The sequence below is a fragment of the Chelonoidis abingdonii genome, chromosome 3 (genome assembly GCF_003597395.2).
Source record: "Chelonoidis abingdonii isolate Lonesome George chromosome 3, CheloAbing_2.0, whole genome shotgun sequence".
Lineage (NCBI taxonomy): Eukaryota > Metazoa > Chordata > Testudines > Testudinidae > Chelonoidis > Chelonoidis abingdonii.
Genome location: NC_133771.1, coordinates 38,479 through 49,178, shown reverse-complemented (window position 1 = coordinate 49,178; position 10,700 = coordinate 38,479). Strand labels below are relative to the sequence as shown.

General features: G+C 42.9%; 2 pseudogenes; both read right to left on the bottom strand.

The window, feature by feature from the left end:
• Positions 1 to 5,292: 5,292 nt before the first annotated feature.
• Positions 5,293 to 6,301, bottom strand: LOC116828638 (ATP synthase F(0) complex subunit a-like; annotated as a pseudogene).
• A 3,015-nt stretch (positions 6,302 to 9,316) lies between these two features.
• On the bottom strand, positions 9,317 to 10,331 carry LOC142046539 (NADH-ubiquinone oxidoreductase chain 2-like; annotated as a pseudogene).
• Between the last annotated feature and the right edge of the window lie 369 nt (positions 10,332 to 10,700).

The following is a 10,700-nucleotide window of genomic DNA, read 5'->3' as shown; positions in this document are numbered from 1 at the left end:
CAGGCTTGACAAAGCCCTGGCTGGGATGATTTAGCTGGGAATTGATCCTGCTTTGTGCAGGGAGTTGAACTAGATGACCTCCTGAGGTCCCTTCCAACCCTGATATTTTATGATTCTGTGATCTCCACCTCGCCCCAGATGTGCGCTGGGTGCTAGCCCTGTGAGTTAGTGGGATGATTGTGCAAAAGGATTGTACATTGTGAGCAGGGCCTAGAGATTTTTAGGCCTGAAAAGCTGAGGGAGGAGATGGCTGCTCCCAGGTATCAGGGAGATTAAACAGAGTGGAGAAAGCCTGCGCCGGGGAGCAGCTCAGGGTGGACATTAATGGCCAGAGGAGAGAAGAGCAATAAATCATCCCCCAGAGTCCTCAGATTGGGAAACCCCTGAGCAGTGGAAACTGAAAAGGCCAATGCCCTCTCTGGTGCTGCCCTGGTCATCTAGGGCCAACGAAGTTGGTCATAGTAGGGGAGCCATAGGGCAGCACTGGGCTTTTCCACCACAAACTGGAGGGCAGTGCCACGGCAGCCCGTCCCCACAAGCTGGGCAGAGTATGGGATTCCCATCTCTCCTGGTAGTAGGACGGGTGCTCTGCTCCCTCCTACCTACCCCTTCCTCTGACACTGGTAGCATCTGACGCCACCACCCATAAGGCTTTATGGAAATATGCTTATGAATGTATTTAAATATATAAACATAACTAGAATGTGTTTTATGCTACATATACCAAGTAACATCTCTGTAAAGGTCATAATCTACTGAATCTATTAATCCTATTTGTATGCATGTATCATTTTTGTATTCAGAGTTAGGAATATTGGCTGCATACTTGTTTGATTCTAAGTAGGCTGAAGTGAAGCAGTTGATCAGCTTTCTGAGAAAAGATTATTATCAGTAAGTGCCCCATCAAGAAACACTTAAGCCAACAATGAACTTGGAGACACCAATCCACATCTGGACTTTCCCAGGAATGTGGCTTGGCTGGTAAGGAACTCAGTCACACATGGACATGTGACTTGCCCAGGTGACTCCAAAACTTCATTTTGTAGCTGGACTTTGCATAGGAGAGAGGAGGGGGTCTCCACCTACAAGAGAAAGTCTATTTAAGCCCAGGGGAGACCCCTCCATTTTGTCTTCAGCTGGCTAAAGAGAAAGCTTCTCCATCCCCAAAGTTACCAGAAAAAAATTGGAACAAAGGACAGTGACTGCAAGGGGTGTGAGTGATTGCTGGACCCAGACTAAAAGGAGATTAGTCTGTAAAAGAAAGCATTCTGGAACTGGTGAGGCTCTTATCTGTATTCAGCTTCTTACTGTATTAGACACAGATTGGCATGTTTTATTTTATTTTACTTGGCAATTCACTTTCTTCTGTCTCTTATTACTTGGAACCACTTAAATCCTACTTTCTGTATTTAATAAAATCACTTTTTACTTATAAGTTAACCCAGAGTATGTATTAATACCTGGGAGGGGGTGGCAAACAGCTGTGCATCTCTCTCTATCAGTGTTATAGAGGGCGAACAATTTATGAGTTTACTCTGTATAAGCTTTATACAAGGTAAAATGGATTTATTTGGGTTATAGACCCCATTGGGAGTTGGGCATCTGAGTGTTAAAGACAAGAACACTTCTGTAAGGTGCTTTCAGTTAAGTCTGCAACTTTGGGGCAAGTAATTCAGACCCTCCTCTGTTTGTGCAGAGTCACTTTCATGCCCATCCCCAGCACATTCCCTGAGGTCTCTATCAATCACCTGGAGTCCCTGGCTCAGGTGTTGATGTGGACCGAGCCTAATGGTTGACCTATGGGTAGGGTCCTACCAAATTGATAGAAATGATAAACGCATCACAGACCTCCATGATCACAGATCTGGTCTCCTCCCATGAAATCTGGTCTTTTGTGTGCTTTTACCCTATACCATACAGATTTCACGGGCGAGACCAGTGTTTCTCAATTTGGGGGTCTTGACCAAAATAAGAGTTGCAGTGGATGTTGCAAGGTTATTTTACAGGGGTTGTAGTATTGCCACCCTTACTTCTGTCTGGAAAGTAACAGATGTTGGCCAGGCACCCAGCTCTGAAGGCAGTGCCCCACCAGCAGCAGCGCAGAAGTATGAGTGGCAATACCATACCATGCCATCCTTACTTCTGTGCTGCTACTGGCAGTGGCTTTGCCTACACAGCTAGGCTTTCAGCCAGTAGCCGCTGCTATCTAGCTGCCCAGCACTGAAGCAGCGCCACCATCAGCAATAATGCAGAAATAAGGTTAGCAGTACTGCAACCCCCCTACAATAACCTTGTGACCCTGCACACCCCCTCCCCACTTCTTTTTTGGTCAGGACTCCTACAATTACAACACCATGAAATTTCAGATTTCAATAGCTGAAATCATTAAATTTACGATTTTTAAAATCTTTGGACCATGAATTTGGTAGGCCCTACCTATGAGACTAACTGCAGCTAGAGAAAGTCCTCACTTTGGCTGGGCACAGAGGAAGTTTTACTCACAGTCATTCCCCAGCCCAGATCCCACCACGGAACAGGAGCTGCTCAGCCTAGGCTCCGAGATTACAATGGAGGCAGCAGCGTCTGACCCAGGAAGCTCCACCCTAATATCCTGAGCAGAGAAAGACATAGAGAAACTGAGTCTCTTTCCCCCCTTTAGCAACAACTGAAACCCCTCCCCACATGGACAGATCTTATTCACCTCCATGTTAATTTGGAGTCACTCCTTGTTCTTCCTTAACATGAGTCTGGATTAATACTCATCTCAGCAAGACCAGAAATATGGTTCAGGAGGGATAAGGCCAGAATCCTTTTAAACAGATCATTGCAGAAGGGGGTTATAACCTCCTTCCATTTTCCCTCACTCCCCATATTCTGAGAGGAATTCACAGCAACAGTTTTCCCTCCAAAACCTGCTGTTGCTGCACTTTTGAAAGGCGGGAGGCAAGCAAAATCTGTGGTGGTTTCATATCAACATTTGATAACTTTCTATCCATTTATCAGGAGCCCTTGCCAGCCATTCACAAAGGTGTCGGTGGCCCTGGATGATGATGCTTTAACAGAAGAATGCACATCATGAAGGAGTCAAAATTTTTAAGACATTTCCAGGCCCTGTGACTGGAAAATAATGGCTACTGTAGACCCACCCCAAGCAGTGCTACAGGAAGAACCCCTCATGGAGATCATTCAACATGGGTGGGGTTTTTTTGGAGATACTGTACTACTGGAGACTGTGGTGAGGGGGTTAACACAGTAGCATGGAGATTCTCAGCTAATCTGGGGACTGCCTGAGGCACCAAGGAGCCCATCACAGAGTGAACCCCTCATCCTGTGCCCTCTGTGGAAAAGAAAAGGATTCAGCCGACTGTCCCGTCAGCACCTGGGACACACCATTCTCCCAAACATGGGGAGGCCTCCGGCTTTGATGCGTATTAAATATGTGGCAAGTCACTTTCATCAGCCAACATTTTAGTGGAGATAAAGGTGGAAAGAAATGAGTCTCAAACGAGAGGGGAAAGTTGATTATTTAGCCCAATGCAACCACCAGGATAGAGAATGGCTCAAGGCAACAAATTCCCTCTAGAAATGGAGAAGTTGCCGCAGCTCAACACAGGAATACCACACTTTTTAACAGACATTTGACAATTTATTACACAGGGGAAAAGGGGAAAATCTGACATGGTTGCAATTGCTGTTTGGCCATTACAGAGAGAAATGTGGAAACATGGAGCATTTCGGATGAGTTTTCACAAGTGAGAGAGGGAAGTAGGACAATGTGGCGGGGTAGGGGTTTCTAGCAGTAGGGTCCCTAGCTGGTAAGAAAGAGGTGAAACCTGAGTGACTGTCACAGCATTATTAGATGGAGCGAAAAGGGGCAAAACGTCCACCAGAATTTTCTCTCCATTGTGCAGACCATGCGCCCACGTAGAAACTGGAGAGGATTGTCAGTTATTGTGGGATCGCTAGCCGGACAGAGGGATTAGTCTTGGAGAACATTTCACATCAGCGGCCGCTCACTACAGAGGAGGCCGTGGACAACATGTTAGGTCCTTGTAGGCTCCTTGCCTAGACCCAAGCTCAGGGTCCCCCACACCTCAGGCATATATCACCTCCCCCACACCGCCATCAGGCTGGGAGACGAGCTGCCGCAAACAGGGAGCGGGTACGGCGCAGTGAGGCGCATGCTAACCCTCCGCCAATAGAAGGCCGAGAGAGAGAACACGGTCTCCCAGCGCGCTCCGGAAAGAAGCCAGGGCAGATGGACCACCTCCGCTTCCTGCGCTGGGGCAACGTCACTTCCCGTCAGATGAGCATCAGGGACTACACCTCCCAGCCAGCCCGGGGGCGCTTCCGCCTTCTCGGGGCCAGCTTTGGGGTCAACCTGACCCCCCTGCCCCGTCAAACTGTCATCCCCTTCCCCACTCACCCATTTCGTAGAAATCCTCCTCCTACTCGTCTCTACCTGGGTCCGCCTGTGATCGGTGTCTATGCCGCGGCCGCGGGAACGCCTCGCTGCTCAGGTTCAGCTTCGCTGACTCAGCCTGCACCGTGCTTTGCGTCAGCGGCTTGGCTGGGACTGGAGGAAGAATCGGACTGAGAATGGTAGGCGAGCAGATTCTAGTGGATCAAATCCACATTCGTATGGGGATAGTTTTTCGTTGTCTGGTTTTATTAGTGTAAGTCAGTAGTTTAGTATCATTAGGATTGTTGATAGGGTCAATGAGATAATTATAATTGAGATTGTTGTGTTCATTACTTTTCTCTAGGGTTAAGCTAAAACTTAGTGATTGGAAGTCACTTGTACTATTATACTAGAAAAGTATGAGCCTCATCAGTAGATTGACACATATAGGAATAGTCATACAACGTCTACGAAGTGTCAGTATCAAGCAGCTGCTTCAAATCCAAAATGGTGGGTGGAGGTGAAGTGATATTTAATTTGCTGTAATAAACATACGGTTAAGAATGTTGATCCAATGATAACGTGTAATCCATGGAAGCCTGTTGCGACAAAGAATGTGGAGCCATATACACCGTCAGCAATTGTAAAGGGGGCTTCGTAGTACTCTGTGGTTTGTAATATTGTAAAATATAAGCCAAGTAGGATTGTAAGGCTGAGGGCTTAGATAGTTTGATTTCGGTTGGCTTCTATAAGGCTATGGTGGGCTCAGGTGATTGTTACACCTGAAGCTAATAGGACTGCTGTGTTTAGTAATGGAACTTCAAATGGGTTTAGTGGGGTGATTCCTGTTGGCGGTCAACATCCGCCTAGTTCTGGCATTGGGGCTAGGCTTGAGTGGTAGAAAGCTCAAAAGAATCCGATGAAGAAGAATACTTCTGATGTGATGAATAGGATTATACCATATCGTAGGCCTTTTTGTACTGGAGGAGTGTGATGTCCTTGGAAGGTTCCTTCTCGTACAATATCTCGTCATCATTGGAATATAGTAAGTAGTGTAATTGATAAGCCTAGGGTTATTAGTAGTATTGAATTATAATGGAATCATATGGCGAGTCCTTGAAGTTATTAGTAATGCTGCTGCTGCACCTGTTAGTGGTCATGGGCTTGGGTCTACTATGTGGTAGGCATGTGTTTGGTGGGCCATTAGATGTTTTCTTGTAAACAGAGACTTAATAATAGAACGAATACGTAGGCTTGGATTATGGCTAGTGCTAGCTCTAAAATTATTAGTAGGAAAAGGATGATTATGGTTAGGATAGATAAAGTTGTTATTGTTGACAGTAAGGCTAGTACTGCGGTAGAGGTAAGTTGGATTAATAGATGGCCAGCTGTTAGGTTGGCTGTAAGTCGGACACCTAAGGCTAAGGGTCGGATAAAGAGGCTAATTGTATCAATTATAATGAGGATTGGAATAAGTGGAGCTGGGGTTCCTTCTGGTAATAAGTGTCCTAGTGATGTTGTTAATTGGTTTCGAAGACCTGTGAGTACTGTGGCTATTCATATTGGAATAGCTAATCCTATGTTTATAGAGAGTTGGGTGGTAGGGGTAAATGTATATGGTAGCAATCCTAGTAGCTTGATTATTAAGAGTATGGCTATTAGTGATGTTAGGATAATAGATCATTTATGTCCTGTTTTATTAATTGGTAATATTAGTTGTTTTGTAAATAAATTAATTGTTCATGATTGTAGAGTTGAAAGGCGGTTGGTTAGTCAGCGGTTGTTTTGGGTTGGAAAGATGAGTGATGGTGTAAATAGAGCTAGAATGATTAATGGAATTCCCAGGATTTGCGGGCTTATGAATTGATCAAAGAATGTTAGGTTCATAGTCAGGTTCATGGATTTGTGTTAGTGATTTTATTGTTTTTGTTGGAGGTGTTTGTGGATAGATAAGATGAGATTTTGGGTTGAAGGATGATAATGTATGTTAATCATGTAGAGGAGAGAACTAGGAATCATGGGTCCGGGTTTAGTTGTGGCATGTCACTAAGGAGGGTGGAGAGTTCTCTTTTTCTAGCTTAAAAGGCTAGCGCTGTCCTATTTAGCTTCTTAGTGTAGTGATTATGACAGTATTAGTGAAGGTCAGTTTTCGAAGTGTTTTAGTGGTACAGATTCTACTACGATTGGTATAAAGCTGTGGTTGGCTCCACAGATTTCTGAGCATTGTCCGTAAAATACTCCTGGACGTGTAATAATAAAGGTTGATTGGTTTAGCCGTCCTGGGACTGCATCTGCTTTTACTCCTAGCGATGGGACTGCTCATGAGTGTAAGACATCTTCAGCTGAAATTAATATTCGAATTGGAGATTCTATTGGTATTACCATGTGATGGTCTACTTCTAGTAGTCGGAAATGTCCGTTTGGAAGGTCTTGGGTTGGGATTATGTAAGAATCAAATTCAAGGTTTTCATAGTCAGTGTATTCATATGTTCAGTATCATTGATGTCCTATGGCTTTGATGGTTAAATGTGGGTTGTTGATTTCATCTATTAGGTATAGGACTCGTAGGGATGGCAATGCGATGGTGATTAGGACGATAGCTGGTAGAAAGGTTCAAATTATTTCTACTTCTTGGGCATTTATAGTATTGGTATATGTTAGTTTGGTTGTTATTATTAAGGTAATAATGTAAAGTACAAGGGTGCTAATTAAGAATACGATTATTAGGGTGTGGTCATGAAAGTGGAGCAGTTCTTCTATAATAGGCAATATTGCATCGTGAAATCCTAACTGAAATGGATGTGCCATTAAGTCATAAAGGGTTTAAACCTATAATTTAACCTTGACAAGGTTAGGTAATGTATTTTACTAACGTCTTAAGAAAGAAACATAAAGGTCATGTGATTGGCTTGAAACTAATTTAAGGGGGTTCGATTCCCTCCTTTCTTGAGTTTGTATGTGGGCTGGTTCTTCGTATGTGTGGTATGGGGGTGGACAGCCGTGTAGTCATTCTACATTAGTAGGTGTGAGTTCGACTGTTATTACTTTTCGTTTTGAAGTGAATGCTTCTCAGATAATAAACATTATTATGATTACTGCTACTAGGGAGATTAAAGATCCAATTGATGAAATAGAATTTCATAGAGTATATGCATCTGGGTAGTTGGAGTAGCGTCGTGGTATCCCAGCTAGACCTAGGAAATGTTGGGGGGAAAAGGTTATATTGACTCCTGCAAATATTACCCCGAAATGGACTTTTGTTCAGGTTTGATGTAATGAGTATCCAGTGAAAAGTGGGAATCAATGGGTGAATCCTGCTATAATAACAAATACAGCCCCCATAGAGAGAACATAGTGGAAGTGTGCTACTACATAGTAAGTGTCATGTAGTACAATGTCTAAGGATGAATTAGCTAGTACGATGCCTGTAAGGCCTCCGATGGTAAATAGGAAGATAAAGCCGAATGCTCATAATATAGCAGCGTCTCATTTAATCATTCCTCCATGCAGGGTAGCTAATCAGCTGAATACTTTCACTCCTGTTGGGATAGCAATAATTATTGTTGCAGATGTAAAGTAGGCTCGAGTATTACGTCTATTCCTACAGTAAATATGTGGTGAGCTCATACAATAAAGCCCAGGAATCCAATGGATATTATTGCTCAAACTATTCCTATATACCCAAATGGTTCTTTTTTGCCAGCATAATAAGTAACATGTGAGATTATGCCAGATCCGGGTAGGATTAAGATGTATACTTCAGGAAGGCCAAAGAATCAGAATAGGTGTTGATATAAAATTGGGTCTCCTCCCCCTGAAGGGTCAAAGAAAGTTGTATTTAGGTTTCGATCTGTGAGTAGTATAGTGATACCTGCAGCAAGTACCGGTAATGAGAGTAGTAATAGAACAGCTGTAATAAGTACTGATCACACGAATAAGGGTGTTTGGTATTGTGATATGGCTGGAGATTTTATATTAATTGCCATAGTAATAAAGTTGATGGCTCCTAGAATTGATGATACACCTGCCAGGTGTAAGGAAAAAATAGTTAGGTCTACAGAGGCACCAGCGTGGGCTAAGTTCCCAGCTAGTGGCAGATATACGGTTCAGCCTGTGCCTGCGCCTGCTTCAATTCCTGATGAGGCTAGCAGTAGCAGTAGGGATGGTGGTAGAAGTCAGAAACTTATATTATTTATACGTGGGAATGCTATGTCTGGTGCTCCAATTATTAATGGTACAAGTCAGTTTCCGAAGCCGCCAATTATGATTGGTATAACTATGAAGAAAATTATGATAAAGGCGTGAGCTGTAACAATAACATTATAAATTTGATCGTCTCCTAGGAGAGTCCCAGGTTGACTTAGTTCTGCGCGGATTAATAGGCTTAATGCTGTGCCTACTATCCCTGCTCAGGTGCCGAAAATCAAGTATAGGATGCCAATGTCTTTATGGTTAGTAGAAAAAAATCAGCGGGTTAAAAACACAGGTAAGATGGCTGAATGTCCAAGCGTTAGGCTGTAGACCTTTTTACAGAGGTTTAATTCCTCTTATCAAACCTCGTGGTGAAGTTCATGTCAAATTGCAAATTTGAAGATATACCTTTGCTGGTGTCGGGGTTTTCCTGCTCTATAAAAGCGGGAAAAGGTAGGCAAAAGCCCGCTGGATAGGGTGTTTAGCTGTTAACTAAATTTATTATGGGATCGAGGCCCATTTGTCTAGTTAAGGCCTTAGCTTAATTAAAGTGTTTGAGTTGCATTCATGAGATATAAGGTAGAGTCTTATAGGTCTTATCAGAAACTAAGAGGTTTTGTCTCTTGTTTGGGGCTTTGAAGGCCCCCGGTTTTGTAGGTTTGATCCTAAGTTTCTAGATAATGGTTAGTAAGGTGGGTGTAATTGGAATTAGGGAAATGGATAAGGTGGTTATTAGGGCAAGGTAGTGTTTTTGATTGGTTTTGTGTCGTCATTGTTGTAGGTAGTTGGTAGAATTTGGAGGTAATGTAATGGTTGCGTAGTACGAGATTCATAGGTAGAAGAATAGGTTGAGTAGCGACAAGAGGGCTATTATAGTGGCAATAATAAATATGTGTTGTTTAGTTAGTTCTTGAATGATTAACCATTTGGGCATAAATCCTGTTAGTGGTGGTAGTCCTGCTAGTGATATGAGGGTTAATATTATTATAGTGTTTAGTGTAGGGAGTTTTGTTCATGATGTTATTATTACGGAGATTTTGTTTGTCTCTAGAAGTTTAATTATTAAGAATATTGTAGAGGTTATGATGATATATATGTAGAATGTAAGTAGTATAAGTTTGGGGGATAGAGTGAGGATTGTGACTATTCATCCTAGATGAGCGATAGAGGAAAATGCTATAATTTTTCATAATTGGGTTTGGTTAAGCCCATTTCATCCTCCAATAATAGCAGATGTGAGTCCTAGTGTCAGTATTAATGATGTGTTTATGGATTGGGCGGTTATTACTAGTAGGGATAATGGTGCTAGTTTTTGTCGGGTAGTTAAGATTAGGGCTGTTGTTATAGTGATCCCTTGAAGTACTTCTGGCAGTCAAAAGTGGAATGGGGCTAGTCCTAGTTTGATAGCTAGGGCTGCGGTGAGAATTGTACATGAGATGTTAGATATTTGTGTGATGCTTCATTGACCTAGTGTTCATGCATTAATAATACTAGAGAATAGGATTAGTGTCGAGGCGGTTGCTTGTGTTAGGAAATATTTGATGGCGGCTTCGATTGCTCGTGGATGATGATGTTTAGCGATTAGTGGGATGATGGCAAGGGTGCTGATTTCTAGGCCTGTTCATGCTAGGATTCAATGGTTACTGGAAATTGTTAGTAGTGGTCCTATAATTAGGCTTGCGGTAATGATTGTGCTTGCATATGGGTTCATTAGTATAGGAAGGATTTTAACCAACATTTTCAGGGTATGGACCCAAGAGCTTAATTAGCTGACTTTACTAGAATATAGTATAATGGAAGTATAGGGAGTTTTGATCTCTCTGGTATAGGTTCAATTCCTATTTTTCTAAGGAGACGAGGGGATTTTAACCTCTATTATTCACCCTATCAAGGTGATCCTTTGGTTCAGGCACGTGTCCTATGGCATTGGTGGTAACGCTGATAAGGCAGTTGGCATTGAAATATGTCAGAGGCATACTGCTAGGGTGATCGGGAGGAAATTTTTTCATAGGAGATGTATCAGTTGGTCATATCGGAATCGCGGGTAGGAGGCCCGGATTCATAGAAATCCTGTTGATAATAGTATTGTCTTTGAGACTAGTGACAT